The following is a 23,338-nucleotide window of genomic DNA, read 5'->3' on the forward strand; positions in this document are numbered from 1 at the left end:
ATTTCAGCTCGTAGTCGGCAGCGAGGATAAAAAATTTGCTTTTAGTTACTAAGATATTTTAGGAAGTAAGACACCAGATATAATTGGCGCCGTTAAACATTAATTTGTATTTGTGTCGAGCCAAATAAATAATAGATGAAGAAAAAAAATTGTATTATTTTTTTTACATTACTTTATATTATTAAAATTCCAATCATAGGAACATACCGACTATGACACTTCATTGTCTAATGAACCTCTAATCCGATAGTAATACTAACCCTTCGTGAAATGCGTTTACCTGCTGCAGAATTAGAGAATATTGCTCTCGCATTGCTTCTTGATGTGGTTGCGTGAGGGGGAAATTTCACCCAAGTAAACACGATATCACCGAACGAAAACACAGCGGGACTGATTTTTTACAATTGAATATACTAAGAACTCTACCAACGATTACGATTTTTTACGCTCTCTTTCTCAATGTGATACAGCATTAAAATTCTCTGTTTAGTCGACGCATTCAATACCGGGGCTACACCTCGTGAGAGCTTGGAGCTCTATTTAACAATGTGTGTGTAATAATTTTTACAGCTGTTTTCATTGAAGGAAAAGAAGGAAACCAGACAGTGACAAGGAAAAGCCCGACGGGCACTGGCTCTCCGGTCGTCCGTGGAAAATCGTAAAAGTCCTTTGCAATCGGTTGGTCCCAATGCATTTGGTGTGGACAGGTACAATTCAAGGAATATTGTACTTGTTGTAATGCAGTTTACTTTGAAGTGGCTGATTGAGTAAATTTACTAGAACATATTTGGTTTATCTAGAACAGTAATATAGAGTGTACGAAGTGGTAAGAGTCAATGAGTTTGAAGCTTAAATTGGTGAAGGTTATTCTTGATGAGGATGAAGAGAAAGGGGAACGGATAAGTGCGAATATCGCGAGAAATTTAGTGATGATATAAGAAAACCCTGAGAGACTAACTAGCCGGAAAATCCTGTATAAAGTGCAATCAGAGAGATCTCTATTGTGAGAGGTAGTGTGTTTACTAAGACTTCCGTTGCCAATAAACGAGGGCTGAATGAGAGTTTTCATGAATGCTAAAACGATAGAAAATCTAAATACTATGATGGTATAACTGTGAAAGAAAATAAAAAAAACTCATTTGCAGTTCTCGGAAGACAAATAATGTATTCTTGTGCGCCTGGAATAGATTTTTTTTGCAATATGTTAAACATTACAGTTTAGGAATTTTGACGATTGTTTGCCAGATTGTTATTGTTGTTTGTTGCAAACTCAAATTGCCTTATATTTGTTGTTTCTTGTTTCAATTGAACTACCAAAACTACCAAGATGTTTTTCTGAAGTAAAGATTAATAATTTGTCCGTCTATAACTGTCTGCTATCTGCTGTGTTGGTTATTTATTAATCTTTTAATTTTACTACGCTATCATGAGAACCAACTGGTTTCAAGATTTTAATCAGAACATGAGTGAATTCACTTATCTCGTTACATAGGATAAACGATGTGTTGTGTAGTATAATGTACGTAAAGTTTCCATCGCAAGCAGTCAGTTGTTTCATTGTATTATATGCAACTAAAACAATTTATCAATATAACAAAATTGTGACTGTGAAAGTGCGTTATCTTAAATTATTGTTTACTATACGTCGAATAATGTCAGGCTAAATTAGTTTTGCATTCAACATTGGCATCAATGATTTTTGTTTGTTCTAAATTTTGCGTTTAGCATACTACTTGTAGCATGTCACAGCTGTTGTAAGTAACGAACAGACAGCACAGTATTCGTACGTATTGATTTTGAAAATGTTGCCAAAAACCTTTCCCTCTAAGACGCTGATTGCGTTTACGGCGATGCGCTCTGATTCGACAGCTTGTCATTGAATGATGGTCTATTTCAAGCAAATGTCGTTCTCGTACGTATCTAAAAACCGAATGAATAGTATTGTTCAGATTGTTGCAGTGCTCTATTCGCAGTATTCGCATTATATTTTTGTTCTATACCACATAATCTGCTGTATCATCGAACGGAAGCGAGGAAAATGAACATTACACAAAGAAGGCAGTTTGAAGTTTGTTGCCAAGGTTAGTTATGCAGGCTCAAGGGGAGTGACAGATTATTTTTGGATATTTTGTATCGCCTCATGCGTAAATAGAATTCTTGTTTCACAGCTAGGATTAGATTTTCTCCGTTGTCTTCTCATAGCACAAGAAAAATACCATTCTGTTTTGGAATCATATATCGAGTGTTTGTATGGTTTCAGAATTTTTAATTTACATGATATAGTTTTAAATTTGTCCGTTCGTTTGAAAAATGTATTACGCAATTACAGAAATAAAACAAATTAAATTCCTAATAGTGGAGTCAGGGTGCTCCCACAGACCATTAGTATAAAAAAATGCACCAATGATTTGAGTACACAATTCGAGTCGTTAAGACGTCCTGAGTCTCTATTCAAAATTTCAAAATCGTCGTACGGTATATTTTTGAGTAAGGCCCTTTTCAAGGTGGTAAAATACAAAAAGTGATATAAAGACGACAAAAAACACTTTGTAAAGCTCATTTTTCAACCACCATTCCATGAAATAACTTTCAATAATTATAATAATCTAATAATAACGATATTTACAATTGGTGGAAAGATTTTCGCACAGTGCACAGTGGTCTAAATTCAAAAAAAAAAAATCGTGATCGTTTTAGATTAGACTGTGAAAAATTGGTTTTATGTGCCCAATATCTTCAGCAAGTTTGTTTAATAAAACAAGGCTTTACTTTTGACGTTTTTGGTTTTTCAATCAACCTCCTAACAATTAGATAAACAATTAATTTTCTAATTTCCAATATAGCAGATTGCTTCCTTCAACAAAGTTGTGAAAAATTCAAAAGAAAGAAAATTGCTGAATATTGCGATCTTCTATCTGTATGTTGGACATGACAAAATAGAGTTTGTTGGACACCCCTTTCCGCTGCTTTCGATAAAGTTAATCATCGGATTACTGTCGCAAAGTTGGAACGCTGTGGCTTAAGCGGAAGTCTACTGAGCTGGATGGAATCCTTTTTAACGGGTCGAACAATCAGTGTTAAGATTGGAGACAAGCTCTCCAATTTTTTCCCTGCAACATCTGGAGTCGCCCAAGGCAGTCACTAGGGACTACGCACTGGTCTTTATGCTGTATTTTAACGACGTTAATAATTTGTTATAAAGGCCACGCTTTTCATTCGCAGACGACTCAAAACTATTTTTAGAAATTGTGAACACCTCAGATGCATCATCTCTTCAGCAGCAATTAAATTCATTTGGGGACTGGTGTTTTTTTTTCAAAGGTGGCGGGGGAATCTGCAAACAGACACCTGAGAAGAGAACTCAGGGTGTGGGGATGAGACTAGGGGAGAGATGCTGGGGTAGTTACACTCCCCCAGACACCTACTGATCCCTGCCCGACCCACTAAAACCCCTCCAGTCTCCAGCCCTGGTCTTCCCGGAACGACGGTTAAGTATTACGTCGGGAAGTGGCTTTTGTGCGTGATGCACCCTCTTTACTCTTATAACCTCCTAGCTAACTACCTGGAGACTGGTAGTTAGCTACCACTGGCGTGTTGGTGATTGACCCGCCACACACGTTGTAGCTCCAGGACAATCTGGGAGGTGGCCGCACAGGCCGCGTTCCAAATGTCCGGGTCGTCGCACATCCTCCGGACAAGATTGTCTGGAGTAGTGCCAGGCCCGCTCACAGCCATCATGTTGCTCTTCGCTCTTACGAACGGGGGCATACGAAGAAGACATGCTCTGCAGTCTCCCCCTCTTCCACGCACTCGGGACACATGGGGGACCCCGCGTGCCCGAACCTGTGCAGATATTGCCTGAAGCAACCATGGCCTGACAGGATCTGTGTCAGGTGGAAGTTCACCTCGCCATGTCGCCTCCCGACCCAGCCGGATATCTCGGTGCGTCCTTCTGCCCTTTGTGGAATTAGACCATTCCCTCTGCCAACGGAGCATCGAGAATGACCTTCTGGTGCCTCGTATGCCCCTTGTGTCACGTTGGTCGAAACACTCTCTGTACTCCTTGATGGCGATGCTGATAGGCATCATGCCGGACAAGACACAGATTGCATCGTATGACACCGTCCGATACGCACTCACAACTCTCAGGCACATGAGCCTGTAGGTACTTTCCAGTTTACCGCGGTAACTGTTAGTACCTAGCGCTCTGGACCATACTGGCCCACCATACCTAAGTATGGACGAAACCACGCTGGCAAGAAGTCTTCGTTTGCTGCCATAGACCGCTGAGTTATTGGACATCATACGAGATAGTGCTGCAATAGCCGATGAGGCCCTCTTACAGGCATAGTCGGCGTGGCTCCCGAACGTGAGCTTGTCGTCGACCATAACCCCCAAGAGCTTCAACGATCGCTTTGAGGTGATGGATAATGGGGACTGGTGTGCAACTAATCGTATGACGCTGAAACTCTTCAAATGCTCGGTTATAACTTTCACTCGAAAAATACATCCGATCCTTTTCGATTACAGCCTCAACAATCAATCGATTCAGCGTGTTGATGTTGTCAAACGAGCTAACGTTTGACGCTAACAAACGTCAAACGTGTGTCTAACGTGCTGACAGCATCTAGAACTCTGCGGAGAGTACCTGCAGTGCATCTACCTTTTCGTCGTACAAACTACAGCTCCAATAGTACAACCATTGGCCTTCAACGAACGTTCAACAAGGTTTCGTCCATGTTTGATTTTCATCTGTTGATTGAAGTGCTTCGTTCTAAATTTGTTGCTATGCTTAGACAATTTTTGTAATAATGTTTAGTGTAGCAGTCGAGTCACCATTTGGACAATGTATGTATGTCTGTTGGTTGTAAGCAAAAAATAATCAGTTTGTGTATTTTACGACCTTCAAAAGGGCCTTACTCAAAAATGTATTGTACGAAACTTTGAAACTTTGACTAGAGATTCGGGTCATAAGAACGAATCGATTGGTGTACTCAGATCTTTTGGTTTTTTTATAATATTATTGAAAACTAGAGTTGGGAGAAAAGAATTATGGTAATTTTCGAAATTAGCGGAACGAAAATTTTAGGCCAGATGTTCTAACACCTAGCTTGAACTTTACACCAAATGACTCCAAAAGTCAAGTTGGGGTGAGCATCTAAATTTAAAGAAAAAAAAAACCTCAATTTAAAGATAAATTTATTTATAGTATTTTTGTAGATATATCTACTTTCGACTTCCGATGTATCGACTTTCGACTTTCGACTCTCGATGGATATCGACTTTCTAAAAATTTTTTCACAGGTTGCCTAAACGTGATTTAAAAAAAAAAGACTTTCAAGCTCAAAAACCACCTTTTTGCACTTTTTGCAATTCAGTTCGATTCCCACATATTCCCACATATTTTCGTATATTTTTTTATTTTTGTAGAATTATTTTTGGATATTTTGAATGGTTTAGTTCAGAATTTCATTCAGTTTTTTGATTTACAGAACTTATGAAACATCCCATAAAAGTGATTTTTCCATAATTTCTAATTTAACCCTCCAAAACTTAGAAAAAAATGTTCTATCAAGTACTGAAAGTTTTACTGCAAAGCGGTATTTGTGTAAAACTCTGAAGCCCAAAATCTCGATTGCACAGTGTTTTATTCTGCCGTTTTTTTGTGCGAACTATTAAATAGTGATACTACATATGTTAATTATAGCCATAACGTATGTAAGAAGAAGTTTCAGGATATTCAAAAATGCATCTTTTAATATAGAAAGATACATGATCAATCCACCAATGAGTGAAATAGAAAATTTACTTTTTAATCAGATTGAGATAGACGCAAGGTATCTTCGACAAAACTTTGGGTTACCTTAAAACAAGAAACTTCGCCAAAAACAACATTTCTATCGCTTACATATTATGAGAAACATGAAGTTTTCTGTGGAAAGGCAAAAAACTCACAATTTTCTATCTAACTTTAAACAGGGTGTCAAAAACCTGAAAATTAGGGAAGGTCAGGGAGTTTATTTTTCGATCAGATTTTAGCATAGAAGGCTCTACGGTAGAGTTTCATATCTGATTGAACGCTTTTTTCACTGGGATTTTAGAGTTGCGTTAATGAAACGTTGCACTTTTTTGCACCAAATGCTGAAAAATATTAGGGAAATTATTGTTACATTTCAGGGAATATCAGAGAAAATCAGGGAACTTGGTTTTGATATATTTTAGTTTAGAAATCATCAACCATAGAGGTTTTCTAGAGCACATAGCAGTACTTGTTTTAAATATATACCATTTCGGGAAAAATGTACAAGAAGCTAGTTAATTGGAAAATATTATAAAAATTGATCAAATTCACCCCGTTCCATGGTATATAAGTTGCTTTCGTAATTAAGTGTATGCAATTGTAGGAAAATTGAAAAACTTTTTTGTCAAGATCTGGAGCATTGTTACAAATGATATCAGAAATTGTTGACCAGTAACATATATCAAATGTCATTGCTACTTCAAGTATTTCTGGGCTTTTAGCAAATTTGTCTGGCATTATTTCAAAACTTATGATCAATATGAAGGTTTCAATGCCAAACGATATGGGAATTTGAAAAAGTTTATCGACCATTTTTTTAATGAAACTTTGTACGCGTGTTTAGTTACGCAGCATTTTCTAGGTTTATTTTAACAATTTTTCACAGATGGAGGAAGTTTTTAGACTAAAGACTAATTTCCTAGAAGAGCGTATGTATTTTGGTATGAGTTTTGTTCAAAGCGATGTAGTTTTGCTTTAATAAACTTGGAGTTATAACGCAACTTCTGATAAAAAGTAGTGCTGGGACTTTTAACCGGATATATTCGTGATCCGGCTATCCAAAGCTCGGATCACGGATAGGTGAACGAATATTCTCCGGATATACGGATGTTCGGATACGGATAATCGAATAGTCGAATACCCGGATATCCGGATGTTTACTATCCGGATATCCAAAATTTTTTTTTGTCTTTTAAAAGTCATTTAAATAAAATGTAACGCGAAAAATGTTTTTTTCCACAACTCCCCACTCTCTTGTAACTCATTATGTAAATAAGTTTCATTAAACTATGTTCGGATATAGAATCCGGATATCCGGATATCCGATTATTCGAAAATCCGGATATCCTGTCGGATGATATCCGGATATCCGGTTGATCCGGATTTTGGATTTTTGTCGGATATCTGGATATCTTAATCCGGATAGTCCCAGCACTTATTAAAAAGTCCAGTATGGAGAAATGAAAAATAATGTTTTTATAAAAGTTTTTTTTTTCATTTTTCAAATTATTTGCAATCCAATGATTTAAAGCAATTGAAATAATCATTCCAAATCAAAAAGCTAATAATAATTAACTTCGTGAATGCATTTGTTTCCAAGTTGTTTTGAGTGTAATTTGAGAAAATTAAAAAATTAACACTAAATTATACAAAAATTCAGAAAAGTATAAATTTTCTTCTCAACTTGGTCTTCTATTAAAACTCGACAATATTCCAAAACTTCTGATAGAAAAATTTCAGATAGAAAGGTGTAGGACGATGTTTTACCTAAAAGTCTAGTTTCAAAGAGTTTTTTTTTAAATTTCAACATTTTTGAGAATAATCAAATTTCAATGATGCAATAAGATTTCAAATGTAATTTCAAATCATAAATCTTCTAGCGACAAACTTTCTTGCATCCGTGTTTGAGATATTCCAGTATTAGGTTAAAAAAATTCAGTTTAAAAAAAACGTTTTTTGTGAGTTGTTTGATCTCTAGCAGCAAACATAGATTTATTGAAATATACGATCTACATAATACAATAAATTTGTTGACATCAGAGAGCTACATAATGTGAATTTGTACATGAGCGTTCTGGAGTACGGCGAGAGTTCCTGTGATATCACTTCAGTTAATCATGAGCGTAATCAAAGGAGGGGAAGTAGATTTGTTTTTTGAAAACCTGGAAAGGGGCCATCCACATACCACGTGGACAGCTTTGGGGGGAGGGGGGGTGGTTGGCTAATGTCCACGGTCCATACAATTTTTTTAGAATTTAAATGGACACGGAGGGGGATGGGGGGGGGTTCAAAATCGTTAAAAATCTGTCCACGCGGTATGTGGATGGCCCCAAACTTTGCATTATGGTATAACTACTCCATCTTTTTTGAATCTTAAATCGTGTTTTAAAAAATTATTTTTTGCTTCAATTTCTAAGCGGAAAGTTTTTTATAAATTCTGTAAATATAATCAACACCTGTGAAATGGTTATGAGCTTTTTCATTTTTCAATGAAAATCATATTTCTGATACCAACACAATATGTGCTCTTACCATAAACGAGCCGCTTGTTGAAACTAGTGTCTTCTCATGGTTATAAATTTTAACTCATGAATTAAGGCTCCACCGTCTGTAAATTTTCAAAGATTTGCACTTAGTTTTTTTTACATCTAAGTATTGTTTTGGTTCTCGTAAAATACCATTAGCAGCATTACATAAACTATGAAGTCTGTAGTGTCCTATGTTACCTTTATTGAATATAAAACTAGCCAGCATATTTTTTAGAGAACACCATCCCGAATTTACATATACTCACATTCTTTGACTTAAATTCGTAGGAGTTTACTCGGAAACTTTGTTTGCAAAATTTTCGTTGACGTCAATTAGCGTAAAATAGTCGTTTTACCAAACGGCAATATACTGCCGAGAACCCGCACCAACATTCCATTTGTTGCGTACAGTAAGCAATTCTGTGTTTTAGTTTATTCCAACGGCCGGTAAACTGTGTGGTGGTGGGTGCGTTCTATTTTTGGACCAGAATTTCTACTCCGATTGCGTTCGACCACATACACGAGCTGCCACCGACAAGGAATTCAGATTCTAGTGAAAACATATGTTAGAATATTGTTTTGTTGAGATTTTCCGTAGCACTCGTGAACACCCGTGAATCCCGCGCTCATCCTCCCATTTTTTTCCGAGAGAATGTCCGTTTGCTGCAAGTGCGATCCTCTCGCGATGGCTGTGCACGCACGGTAAACCTCTTTCGATAAATATTGCTTTCACACGATGTCCCACCGTACAGTTTCCTCTCTGGCGTCTGGTTAGTGTTCATGAATTTCTATGGCTTGCTCCGATTCTAGCATACGTATTAGTTTTTTTCTTCGCATAGTATTTCACACCGTAAAAATACATTAGCAGCAGGTGTAAGCAACAAGTATTTTTTTGAGCGATGGAAATGCGTATTCTGATTAAGGAGAAAACATATTGTCCTGTCATACTACTCTCTTGTACTCTGAAAGGATGTCAAATAGATTGCGGAGAGAGAAGGTGTGTTAACGTAGGGGTGTGTAAATTTACGATAGTTGTTTTTTTTTTCTTTTCATTATCTGTTAGGCAAAAAAGTTATTTTGCAAATGATGCATACATAAGTCCATAAATAAACGCTTATATGTACGCAAGATCACAAACGATTAGGCTGAAATTGTTAAACATAATTAAAAGAGAACCGGATAAAGTTTATAATAATAAAAATGGAGATAAGCCATTTAAGGACATACGTGCATAATGGAGATGATTTATTATATATAATAGAATAAATAACAAATTCATCCTAAATATGTAAACATATAACATACGGAATTTTGAGCTGAAGTGTCTCAGCTGAAGTTTTCAAATCCTTCTCATTGACATAACTTTTAAAGTTGATATCTTGGAAAACACGTATTCAATTCAAAAAATTGTCGCAGTGACGTAAATACCCAACACGAAAAAGGTTCAAGTTATATTACAACTGACGGTTGGTAATGAAATTACAACCTCAAAAAACCGAACACGAATAACGCGAAAATTATTCCTAAGCGTGGAGCGACTCCCCAGATTTGATAAATAATTATACAGGATCATCGGCCGGGGCAAACATCCCAGAACGAAAGTAAAGTAAGTAATGCTGATATTTGGATAACCGGAGTGAAAAGATCCACCCTACACATTCGCTGATAACGACACGCGCTCTCAGCACTGAACATTCGGCGACAACGACATCGATAATAATACCGTGCCGCACACAGGAGAGAGCGAGCGAGCAAACAAACGGCTGATGAATATGATTTGATAAGGATCTCGCCCGCTTCTCTGGTTCAGCCATGACCAGGGGAGTAGCGGCTGCCAGGAAGAGTGGAAGAGAGGCCTATGAATCGCATCGGTTTTGGGGCTTCGCTCTTAACGTTTCGTCCGTCTTGAATTCTGTACTGACGACGCAGTGTTGGTTAGTGGACGCAAAAATCCCTTTCGGAATCTGGACTATTATCGACATCACCCCTATCCATCTGTGTTCTTCGAGACCAATCCAACAAGTGTGCGCGGGCAGGCAGGTGACGGGTACCGCGTGAAACATATGTTACACTGGCGGACGGTGAAAATTAGTGCAATTTGCTATAAAAAGTGAAGGTGTTCGTGCGGTACGGTAGAACCAAGCGTTTGAAACGAAGTGGTAAAGTAATAACGAGTGGAAAAAGCGGATGATAACATACGCTCAGGTGCGCTAATTCCCCTTTCTGTAAGTTCTGAACGATTTCGCAAGTGTGATGGCCCGAGCGAATAAAAAAAACACACTGTTTGAAAGATAAGGGATCTTGCGACAGAAAACGAACCATCAGCACGTAAACATCTGGAGCTCTGCTTGCTGGTATAGATAACAGTCATTTTGGACAGAATTTCGTTTGGTTATCTGTTTGCACTTGAGGCATGCTCAAACAGCGTTCTTGACGCAAACGTTTTTTGCGCTTCCATATGGCGATGGGAGTAGACAACCATTAAGAACATATGGAAGTTCTAGTGAGGCAGGAAAATTTTCCGAAATTCTTGTTTTTTTCTGGAAAGTATTAGCGAAAAAATTGAATACGTCAGTAGATTTCTTATCTAATTACTGTATTTATAAAAGTTATAATATTAACTCGGGGATTGATTCAAATTAAAATTTTCTTCTTACACCAAAATGAGCAGGAATCTTAGCTTTCTCGTTTACTCATTTAAAGAGAACTTAAAAAATACTTAGAGAACAGTTAGGTTATTTTCTAGTCGAAATAGATTAAAGTTTTTTCCTAGATGCTCGTAACATATGTTTGATTTTCGATCGCTTTCCTTATAACGACAACACAAGATTTATTATTTCTGAGCATAGACTTCAATCCAGTTACGGGTTAGAAACTTACACTCGAAAGAAAAAAAAACTGTCTGAATATTGTTATAAATTGTTTCAGAAACACTTAACTGAATTTTATGACACATTCATATGGTGGAACTATAGCGCTTACTACGAATCACTTGTTTGTTTATATGATTTGTGACGTACACGATACCGCATGAACCACCATGGTGACTCCTCAACACTATTAGAAATGCGTAAAAGGGATTGTTATGCTTTATTTGTTTTCACAAAAAGGTTTTATCATTCGTAAAAATTCATACCTACTTGTCAAGAAAAGGGAAATAATCTAACAATTAATATAATTGCTAACTTATTGATAAAAGAGCTTATCGGAGAAAACGACGATTGCCACGCTTTTTGTAGAAACTTAATAACAATTTCATTTGAATTTTATTTGATTAGCTTCTATTATCATAGCTTCTTCAAAATCATTTTCAGAAATTAATTTTTAGTCCTTAGTTTCTCTATCTTTTTCTCTGTCAGAACTTGTTTTCAGATTGTACAACTAAGTTAGCAAACTTTAACAATAATCAATTTAAGTTACCAATCGAGGGACCCTAATCTAATCACCCCGAACCTATTTTAAGCAGTTTCCATCTGTTTTGCAGGCGTTTTTTTCCAGCACCCGAAGTGGCTCCTGAATTGGCTGCATTATAGCTCGATTTGTTTCGAATGTTATTTGTTCACAGATTTCTTTGTGATTAACGGTATTCGTTATATTCGTAAGACAGCTAGACAATCAGAGTTTTCGTTTCCATCATTAAAATTGCCGATATTGATCAATATTCAAAAGTTTTAAACCTGTTTTCTTCGACTGATTAAACTGCTTAAGCCGTTCCTTACCCTATCTGAGCTTGATAGAAATAACAAAGCCATATTTTTGATACACCAAAATAATTGATTCTGTTATCATATTGACTTGAATGTCTAAAAGGGTTGCAAAAAAAGCAAAAGAAAATGAAGTCAAATATGGTAATCGCTCCTATATTCATCTCATCACTCTTGTTCATTCTAGGGTAGAGAACGACTTAAGCAGTGGCGCTTATTTAAATCAGTCGAAGAAAGCAGGCCTTAAACTCGTGGATTTTGATCAATATCGACAATTCCAATGATGGAAACGAAAACTTTGATTGTCTAGCTGTCTTACGAATATAAGAAATACCGTTAATCACAAAGAAATTACATAGTAATCACCATTCGAAACAAATCGACCTGTATAGCGGCCATTCAGGAGCCACTTCGGGTTCTGAAAAAAAAACGCCTGCAAAACAGATGGAAACTGCTTAAAATAGGTTCGGGGTGATTGGAATAGTGTCTCTCGATTGGTATCTTTAATTGATTGTTGTTAAAGCTTGCTAGCTTAGTTTTACAATCTGAAAAGAAGTTCTGACAGAGGAAAAGATAGTGAACAGATTGATATACTTCTGCTGGAATTTCACCCAACACATTTCGAGTATTTCGTCTCGATACACAGGCGGTTTCTAAAGCTGCTTAGAATATGTTCCCTACCCTATTTACCCTCAAATTTTATCATATTTTTTAAAAGAAGCTTTCGACCACTCGACTAAATCGAGAGGTTAAAACATTTTCCTTGAAAAATTTAAGAAAATTTGACGTTAAAATGTACAAATGAGAGTAGTGAGATAAATATAGGATCGATTACTGTAAGTTATTTCATACATCAAAGACAAAGAAAAGCTTTCAGCAATATCCGTCGATACCTTTTCAGATAGAAAAATTCGAATATTTTGAAGTTTTTCCCCATCAATCGATAAACATTTTAGATTTTAGATATAGTTTAGTAACAGCATTGCCAACTGTGTTGATTACTACGCTTACGCATTGTCATAAACTGGTATTCAGCCGCATTAAATAACCCTGAGTTACCGATCAGCCGAATGTATCAGGAGTAGCTTCTGAAAATGACTGTCTTTCCGTGACAGCAAATTTCAAACTAGTTAATTGTATTGCACAGCTCTCCCTGCGTATGGAGACGGTCGGTACCCAACCCGACAGCCACTGACGACGGCACCCACATGCAATGCCAAAAGGACTGTTATTTTTCATCTCCTTAGGGAAGATTCATAAATGACGTAGCATTCGAGGGGACAGTTGCAGTTTTGTGACGAAATCTGACGAAAGAGGGTGGGGGGTCAAACCCAGCTACGTAACGTAACTAAGAAAAAAAGTGTCCATTTTTTCCTTCAACTCACGTCTATCTGTTCGATTCTTAATGCACACGCATACTATCACAGATTTTCTCTTTGCCCCCATTTTGAGAGCAAACGTCAAATATGAATGACTCCGACAGTGAATGATAGTGTTTGAACACACACTAGGGACGGGATTAAAGTGGCTATGGATAGTTATCAACAGTTTCCGGCCCTTATTAATAACTAAAGCAAAGCAAAGCCTTGGTGCTACATTCCGATTTGGAACTCGACTTTCTATAATAATAAAATTCTCGACAAAATTTAAAGTGAAGACCTTTTTTTGCTCTCGCCGGGTGTAGGTAGGTAAAGGCCGACCACGGCCCGTCTCGCAATGATTACCTCGCAAGACAACGCGGAAGAAATCTGGCAAAAATTTGGCAAAATCCAGGTTTATCTGGCATACTGGCAACGTTGACACTAATAGTCTTTCCCGAACCGAGACTCGAACCTACGACGACTGGCTCATTAGACCAACATCGTATCTCGAGACCAACTGGGAGATGGGATTACTATCGATATCTATTGACAGTTTTTCATGAGAGGGGGAGGGGCCTGAATACTTCCTGGGGGGAAGGGGGGGGTGTCTTGTTATATAACTACGTTATTTTCTAGGAGGGGGTCTGCGACTTTGTGGGAGAGGGGGAATCAACATAACCTAAATAGAAGCTACGTCATTTATGCATGCTCCCTTATGTCTCTTGGTTCTTTCAAGCTGTCGCTAATGACAGACTTCTATCCCCGATGTCAGGTGATTAGGATTCACGAAAGTAAGGCAGATGCTATCCAGCTTTTTACGCGCCATTACGGCGGTCGCTAAAATGCGTGTTTACGTCAATTTTGAGATTTTTGAAGAACTGGCATCACAGATGTATTTTTGTTTTGATAAAATACTTGAAGACTTGAAACTGACGTAAGCAGAGTGGTCAAAAGGGTAGGTAATTTATTATGAACTTTGCATTATAGTGTCCGCCATTATGGTACGTAAAAAGCTGGATACTGAAAGCGAGACGGTGCGAAACACGTTTTTTCTCACCTGGGAAATCATATCAAGAATGGAAACGCATATGAAACGGTTTACTTCATATTCATTATGGCCTAAGAAAAACGGAGAAAAGGAAGGAGTGCGAGTCCAATATCATCGATGACAGCCGAAGCTGATCAGCAGACTGTCAACAGCGCAAGCGAAACCAACAGGACATCCTCAAAATTACCAAACTAGGCTGTCATGTCTGAACGAACAAAATACATGCGCAAAAATGAACTGTCGTGTGCAACACCAGACAGCTTCGTTGCCTTGTGTGGGCTTTAGCTGTAGGTATGTGAGCTTTTATGAATAGTTTATTCATGAGGCTGTTTGAGTTAAAAGAGAGAACTATCATCAGAATAACGCCACACTGCAGTCATTTTCCGAAGCTTGATCAGGATTATGACATTCCTTGATATTTTGTTACGAACTAAAAAAATATACATTTTGGGAAAGGCCCGTTTAGATATGAAAATATATTTTGTTGCAAAAGTTGAAATTGATTTTAAATAACACGATTGAATCAAAACTTATATTAATATTGTAGCATATTTAAACAAAATTTGTTTGAATCATTCTAAACAACTCTGATTTTTTCCGCCAAAAACCTAACAAAACTGGCTATTATTCGTAATAATCAGTAAATAAATTTGATAGAATTTTTGATATTTTAACTATACGAAACCAAGTTTAGAGCACAAATTGATACAAAAACTGTTCGCAACAAAATATCAAGATATGTTATAACTTATAATCCTGATATTTTCAGTTGATCGGGTTATCTGGCTTTAAAAATGGGGTAGTGTCGACTTTAATTAGCGCGTAGTCGTTGGTTCGAATCTTGACAGAGTCAGGTCATTTGTCCGGCGTCTGAGACTTCCTATATTTTTTTAGATATATTCAATTAAAATCGAATGAATATTATTTACATTCTCCAACATTACGCCTGTCGTGATTGTTAAACGTGCAGCAGAAATTTCACTAGCCCGAGAATCAAATACGAACCGCAACAGTGCAAAAATGTAGTTCTGGTGTACATAACATAAATTGCACAAACACAAATTTGACATTATATACGCTGGGATCTGCTGTTAGATAGAGCATATTTGGGCAGTTTAATTCATGAAATCTCATTGCAATAATTTCATGATATATATGATATTCAATTTCAAAAACAACGCAAAATTTATTATCAGTTGATTTTATGAGGGATACAACTCAAAATTTGACAGTTTTAGATTATTGATGACAAATGATGCTAAATACTGTTAAGTTTTATCCTACAAATACTTGTTTCGGAATCCACAAGAATTCGAAAGCAAGTGGATGAGCCTTTACAACTGAAATTCAAAATGTCCAAAAAAGATGAAAAGTGGGGTTTCGTATAACTTGTTTAATATGTGCACGTTATATGAGAATATAAAGCTTTAATATTTAAATATAGTCTCCCAGCTGGTCTCGAGGTACGATGCTGGATCGTAGCGCTAGCCCCGCAATTGTCCTGTATACTTAACAGTTGGCTGCGAAGTCTGTGTACAATAAACAGAAGGTCGAGTTTCGATACGGAATTTAGCACCAAGACTTTGCTTTGCTTTGCTTTTAATATTTAAATATTTGATAACTTTAGAGAAATGGTGTTTTCAGCAAAGTTCTATATAATGTTCTTACAAAAAACATTACTTACAATAATTTTCTTCTAACTTTTCGTGTTTTGGAGATATAACGTTTTGTATTGGGGTTCTATAGTCCTTGAAATTAGATTTTTTAAATATCTAGAAAACTGAAGCATTTAGAAGGCCAAACTGATCACCATATATGTATATACTAGGGATGTTACGGATATCCGTATCCGCATCCGTGAATGCGGAACATCCGGATCAAAATTGACATCCGTATCCGCATCCGCATGCGCATGCATGATCACGAGAGATCACGCGGATATTAAAAACAAAAATATCGCTTCATTAAACTTTATGGCGAATTTTTTTTTGGTGTATTTGCTGCTCGCTCCAATAGCTTTCGCACTAGAGAGCAACATATTATGCGAAATAAGCAATATAAAATCCAGACATGTTACGGATATCCGTAACTGCATCCGTGAATATGGAACACCCGCATAAAATTTGACATCCGGATCTGCATCTGCATCCGCATCAGGACTCAAATATCCGCATCCGCATCTGCAGATATCTGAAAATCATATCCGTAACATCTCTAGTATATACCATCCAAACGCACAATGGACATTGTAGAGGACACAAATAGATAGCTTCTACACAGACCGAGTTATTGCCAAAAAATGAGTTAAAAATTGTAAACTTTCTAAACATGTGAAAAGAGCCCTTGTGCCATATGTAAACAAGCCAAATTTTCTCGTTTTTTGATTAATACAAGCGAAATTTGCCCTTAATAATATGTTTTATTTATAAAAGAATTTACTATCAATCAAAAAATCTTATTCGTACGGGTAGATTAAGCTTAAATTCATCGAAAAACGTGAAATTGTGGCTTGTTTACATATGGCACATGGGCCCTTTTCACATGTTTAGCGAGTTTTCTCATTCACTCTCCAAATACTGGTTTTATTGGCATACCTACTATCTTCAGAAGAAATCAAGTACACTAAAGTCGCTTTTTATGCGGGGGATATTTCAGAATCTAACTTCTCAGTCTTGCACTTCACAGAAATTGTGTTCCCAGCTAAGTTTTATGCTGTCACAAAAAAAATTACTTAAGCTACTTTTCTTCTAACACCTTTACTCGTGGAGATATAAAGTGTCACATTAGATTTCAAAATGAGATTTTTCAAAATAAGATTCTTTTAAAAACATAGAAAACCGAAGCAATTAGAAGGCAACAAAGTTCAGCATATATTTGTATAGCATTAAAACACAAAACTAAATAGAAGACACTTTTTTTAAACATCTTTGGCAATAACTTTGTAGAGGTTATCTATTTTGTGCTTTCTACAAATTGTGGCCTCTTGAAATGCACAGTTTCGAATAGTTTTCTAATATGAAACGTTTTTTCTCTAAAATAAGAGGAAGGGGTACGAAAAAGTTTTCAAAATAAAATTCCCTGATTTTCCTTGCTATTCCCTGAAATATAACATTAGTTTCCCTGATATTTTTCAGCATTCGGCACAAAAACTTAGAATCACACAACTCTGAAACCTCAAAGAAAAAAGTATTTAATCGGATATGAAACCGAATCGTGGAGGTCTCGAATTAGCCTTTTATGCTAAAAGACCCAAATTAATCCACCAATCGGTGAGACCCAGCCTTTCTCATTCAAACTCAATACACTAAAGTCACTTTTTACGCGGGTGATACGTGCCGCGTAAAAAAACTCGTAAATTCCGGAATCCGCGTAAAAGACCGCGGAAATTACAGAATCCGCGTAAATTCCGAAATCCGCGTAAATTCCGGAATCCGCGTAAAAAACGCGTAAAAAGCCACCTTAGTATAAGCAAAGCAAAGCCTTTGTGCTACATTCCGATTCGGAACTCGACCTTCTGTTTATTTATACACAGAGACTTCGCAGCCAACCGTTCAGTGTACAGGACAATTGCGGGGCTAGCGCTACGACACACCTACTGACACTAACATTTTCTCCCGGGCCGAGACTCGAACTCACGACGACTGGCTTGTTAGGCCAGCGTCGTACCTCGAGACCGTCTGGGAGATCTTAGTGTATCTGTTCAAAAAAAATTACACGAAAATTTCAATTTTCAAAAACAAAAAAAAAACACCTTGATTTGCTGAATTTATTTAAATTTATCGAATTTTTTTTGAACGTGGTATAATCGGAACGTCACTGAACTCATATTTAGGTTGGACTCGATTATATATCTTTCGATAAAATATCATTTTAGATTTATTTTAGTTTTATTTTATAGTAGGATGTTTTTTTCTATTTCAAATATAACTTTCTTTTCATAACTTTTGAATCACGTGTTCAATCATTATAAAATTCACCAGTTAACCTATAAATAGCCCGTTCATCTGATATCAGTATTGTTCAAATCGTTTGTGTAGTTTCTGAAATAATGACGTTTCGTAATTTTCATATTTTGATACATTACAGACGAAGTTACAGTCCGATTACAGTACAATTCAATAAGGTGTTATGAGGCAACTAAACCTTTCATTTGACACTAATTTTGTGAAAATCGGTTCAACCGTATCAGAGAAAAGCGCGTGAGTTTGAGTAGTTTTCGGAATATGTTTCTTTTCATAGCTGGATTTCACATTTTTATACATAACAGGCAAAGTAAGAGTCCGATTGCAAAAAAATCAATAGGGTCTTATAGGGCAGACCTAGACCTTCCATATGACGCTGGTTTTATGAAAATCGGTTCAGTCATCTCTGTGAAACATGAGTGAAATTAAATAGTCTCCAGAACACGTTTCTTTCTATAACTTTTGAACCACATGTACAATCTTTAAAAAATTATAAATTTTGGTTAAAAATTGTTTCCTGAATAATTTTCAAATTCCCTGATATTTCCTGATTTCCCTGATCGAAAAATGAATTCCCTGACATTCTCTGATTTTCCAGGTTTTTCCAGGTTTGCGCCACCCTGAAGAGGAGCTAGAAGCAAAGTGTCTTCGGCAAAAAATTTTTTTATTATCTACACCTTTGCTGAAAACATCATTTTTCAAGTGCGAGACTAAATAGTTATATTTTGTAGCGTCATTCGCGGCAGAGTTCCGAACGAAATCTTATTGTTATTCTTTGAGGTCTTTATTTACTAAATTTGTATCTGAAGATAGTATATTAATAGAACCAGTATTTGGAGAGTAAACGAAAAAAGTTTACGATTTTGAGCTCTTATACCACTGTTTACCGAGTTCGCGTTAGGTACAAAGCAAAAGCTACATTTAAGCTCTGCCCTAAGTGCTGTGCGTACTTCACCAAGTTTGCTGTTGTCTGTACATGTTCTCCTTCAAGACATTATCTGGACGGTAATCCGGACTTTAAAACAGTCTAGGCTCGTGGTAGCAAACATTAGTTGACTCGTTGGGACGGTGAGATTCTGCCAAAATTCTAACTGATACTGATATTAAAGATATCACAGCCGATGGTTGTTGTATACATAGACTCATGGCGTCTGTGCTAGGCATGCTCGCACGTAATTGGTTCCTTTTTCGGGGAAATTCGACCTTGAAACACTTCATTAATTTTCGCTGCTGAGCAATTAAATAATAATGATAGCTGATAGGTCACATCATTGTCCTCCATTTTATCTATCCAACGTCATACTAATATGGTATTGATTACACAGTGCAGCAAAAATTTACTTTTTCTTCTCCCTTGGCTTCTGTATATGATTTTTTTTATGTATTTTGACGCAAAAACGAATTTTCCCGAGTTTGAACACATTTCACCTGAAGGGGCAATAGTGGCAGAAAAAAAAAACAGATCCTAAATCGGACAAAAACTGAGCTCAAAACGGTGATTCTACGAAAACGGTTTTGGCATGGTTTCAGTATATTTCACAAAGCGAAATAATATCGAGTATGTATGAGCATTAATGGTAATGCTCTAATATCTAAAGAGTAAAAAAATCTCAGGGAACGATTGGTCGGTGTCTGATCCACGTAAAATGTCAGCAACATGTCAATTTTGTCCCAATTCCTCTACGATACTAAAATAGGTTTATCTCGACGTTAGATTAGCTTATTTGAAATCTGTTATACTCAAAGATACAATAACAATTTGTCTTCACATGATCCTCCTCTTTTTGCAGGGAGGGGGTCGCATTTAACTTTATCGAAGATGCGATGATTCTGTCTCATACCCGAAGTGAGATTTTTATGTTTGACCGGTCCTTTGAGTTTTTCTTACACTCTTGATCTTATATTAAACAGATTTCCAATAAGTTAATGTAATGTCTAGATGAACATATTTAGTATTGTAGGAGAACTGGGGCAATTCGTAGAATCACCGTTTTGAGCTCAGTTTTGGTCCTATTTAAGATCTGTTTTTTTTAAGATGAGTAAGAAAATGCTAATATGTGGACAAACTATTAGAACTTTGATATTTGGCTTTAAAACAAAATGGCGTCGAAAAAACATCGAAAATTTCCAATTTCTCAAAAGTTCAAAATGGCGCCATATTACCCCTTGAAGTGAAATGTGTTCAAGCTCGAGGGAATTTGTTTTTGCGTCAAAATACATGAAAAAACTATACATAGAAGCCAGGGCGAAAAAATTGTTGCACTGTGTTATTGTAATCCATTGTGTGGTTATACTGTAATTTAGAATTGATTGCAAAATTTCGGACAGCTTTTTCTATACCCGGCTCAAAAGCATCAATTGACGCTTGTAGAGCTTCCTATTGAGGGTTTCGCCAGGTTGGAGCTTATAAGCTAAGATTACGCCTACTCGATCTCGTCATATGCACAGCATGACATTTTTCTTATGAATATCCTGCTTGGGCGATAAAATATTAGCTTAAAATTGTTGTTTGCGTTCTGTCATTCTCTTGATTACTATTCGATTCAAAAATCTCTACTTCTCGACAACCTTTGGCTTCAACTCTAGACAACTCTGGAAATGTTTGACACGGATTTACATTAGGTGATTTCACCAATTTTATATCTTCGAACTATTTAAGCAGTCCAAAACGTTCTTTTCAACCAAAATTTCCACTGTTAAACCACGTGAATCTTTTTCTGTAGTTTGCAGCATGAGCATGTTTACTATAGACATCAAATAAAATTGAGCGGGTTTCTGCGGCAGTTTTGTTCAAGTGAAATTAATAAACCAATTTTTCAGTTACGAAATCGACATGTTTGATAACGCACAACAAAATGTTTTGAACACAATAGAAAAATGTCATATGGTGAGAAAGGTGCGTAATGTCAGTATCTCTACGGAGAATGCTTACTTACGTGTGTGACTAATGGTGGATGAAAAACGTCATCTCTCGCTACGAATTATTTCTAAAAAATAAAATTTGCACTAAGAATGATTAGCGAATTGGTTACAAACCTTTTTTCATTGTGCTTCTTGTAGCATAATAATAGCTTTCAAATAATAGATTTTGGTAAATCATTATTGATTATTGTTTCTATTGAAAATACAATCTGGAGGACATCGCGTGAATAAAATAGTTACAGTTAGTTCATGTTAGTCTAAAACCAAACCAAATCGACTCTTAAATACTTTCAACGTATCCGGCTCATGGTTCATGAGATTTTCGCTATTTACCGGCCATTCTAAGTTTTGCAATATTTATTAACAAAACCGAAAACATGATGCATAAGATATTATCATATATTTGCGAAGTTAAAAGGAAGGGGTTTTTATGTATTTGAAAGTTTCATTAACGTTTGATCTTTTACTGAAGGTTTTGAAGATTTTAAGTTAAAAGAATAGAAAAAACTGAATGAATCTTTCGCTTACATAGAAGAGTTATCTTTTCTTTCGCATATAAAAATAGATCCGCTTATCGATACTTGTTTTTACTGAATCGTAGCTCCTTGGTCAGCAAAAGATCCGTCCGATCGTCCAGCCGTGTACAAACAGTTAGGCGATTTCAGATTTGCTGCCCTACCGCACCCGTTGCTCTACTGCGAATGACTTCTCGACAACTTCTCAGTTTACCTTTGCCAGTTCTCCTTAACAAAGTCAAGCTCTATCTATATGCTGGCAGCCGAGTGGAAAGAGAAATAAACTATAAGAAAAAAGCCTTAACTAACCAACGGAATAAATATTTAAATCATTTCTTTTCTTTTCGTCGAGTCTGCTTTGTGAACTTTCTTCGCACTCCCGAGGCGAGTAAACACGAAGAAATTTCTTTTTCGATCTTGCTGCACACTGGCAGTATCTCTGCAAACTCAGCTGAACACATTCGATTGAAAGCCCCACAATGCTACCTTGCATCCCCTTCCACCCTTCCGAGACTGTTAGTATTTCCGCGCCGATGATCGCAATCATTCTTCGATCTTTCCTTTTGGAACTTTCTTCGTGCTGTCATGTACAACCGAAGAATATTCGTTCTCTTCGAGGTTGCTGCTGAAATGACTAACCTAGCATATACGCGATACGCACGCGCAAGCTCTTCAGGCCGCGTTCATTGATGGGAGGTTTGGTCCGTCCCCTTCTTTCAATCCTAGACTTCGCGCATCTTCGGGTGACCTGCTTTCTTCGATCTCCGCTAAAGCTCTTGTTTGGCTACCTCTCATGCTGTGAAGAGATCAGCAAGTAGAGAGAGAGAGAGCGAGCTTTACAGCGAATTCTCAAGAGAGCATTCTGTTTCGTTTAGTTTGGATTTTTTTAAATTATGATTTATTGTAGTTTCATTGTTAGTTGTGTCGCGTTTTGGGGTTTTCTTAATCTTTGTAAGTACTTCTGCGTTACTTCTGCAGTTAGAAATTTTATTTGGAAATTTCATTTTTAACTTTCTGCACAGTGGGTTTTGAAATTATGAAAATTGACGCGTCCGATATTGTGACTAAAATCCAACTCAATGTTTTCAATGGGATTGTGTAAATTATATTGTTGCTGTGATATTAGTTCGAAGGTAGAAGAAATTGTTTCTGTTGCATGATATGATAAATCCAGTTGGCTAAGGTATTATCGTAATAAACCACCTTCGATTGCTAATATTCTTGATTACGAAAAATGCACTCGATTTACTGAAATTTTTCCTTTACTTGACTTTGTCTGCAATTAACAACAGTTTAATCAAATTCGAAAATTATGAATTTCGCTTTCGAACTTTTTGCTTTGTAATTGATAAAATAGGAAAACAAATTGTGGTAAAATGAGAATGTTTTGTAAAAAAATATCACTGGACTTTTGTGGTGTAAAAATGCAAATCCGAAAACTTTAGGCTACAAATCAAATATCCTCCTCGTTCTCAGAAAGATGTCATATACTTTACAC

General features: G+C 36.6%; 1 protein-coding gene across 7 annotated transcripts in view; it reads left to right on the forward strand.

Moving 5' to 3' along the window:
• The first annotated feature begins 545 nt into the window (after positions 1 to 545).
• Positions 546 to 23,338, forward strand: part of LOC129724574 (probable serine/threonine-protein kinase cdc7) — a 108,504-nt gene continuing 85,711 nt past the window's right edge. The window contains exon 1 of one of the 7 annotated variants that reach the window (XM_055679618.1): positions 546 to 678. The gene's annotated coding sequence lies outside the window, so the exon portion shown is untranslated. Of the gene's footprint in view, positions 827 to 867; positions 1,011 to 10,239; positions 10,683 to 23,338 lie in introns of those variants that run through there. The other 6 variants (XM_055679578.1, XM_055679611.1, XM_055679627.1 and 3 more) reach the window with 6 other exon arrangements.

This window comes from Wyeomyia smithii, chromosome 1 (genome assembly GCF_029784165.1).
Source record: "Wyeomyia smithii strain HCP4-BCI-WySm-NY-G18 chromosome 1, ASM2978416v1, whole genome shotgun sequence".
Lineage (NCBI taxonomy): Eukaryota > Metazoa > Arthropoda > Insecta > Diptera > Culicidae > Wyeomyia > Wyeomyia smithii.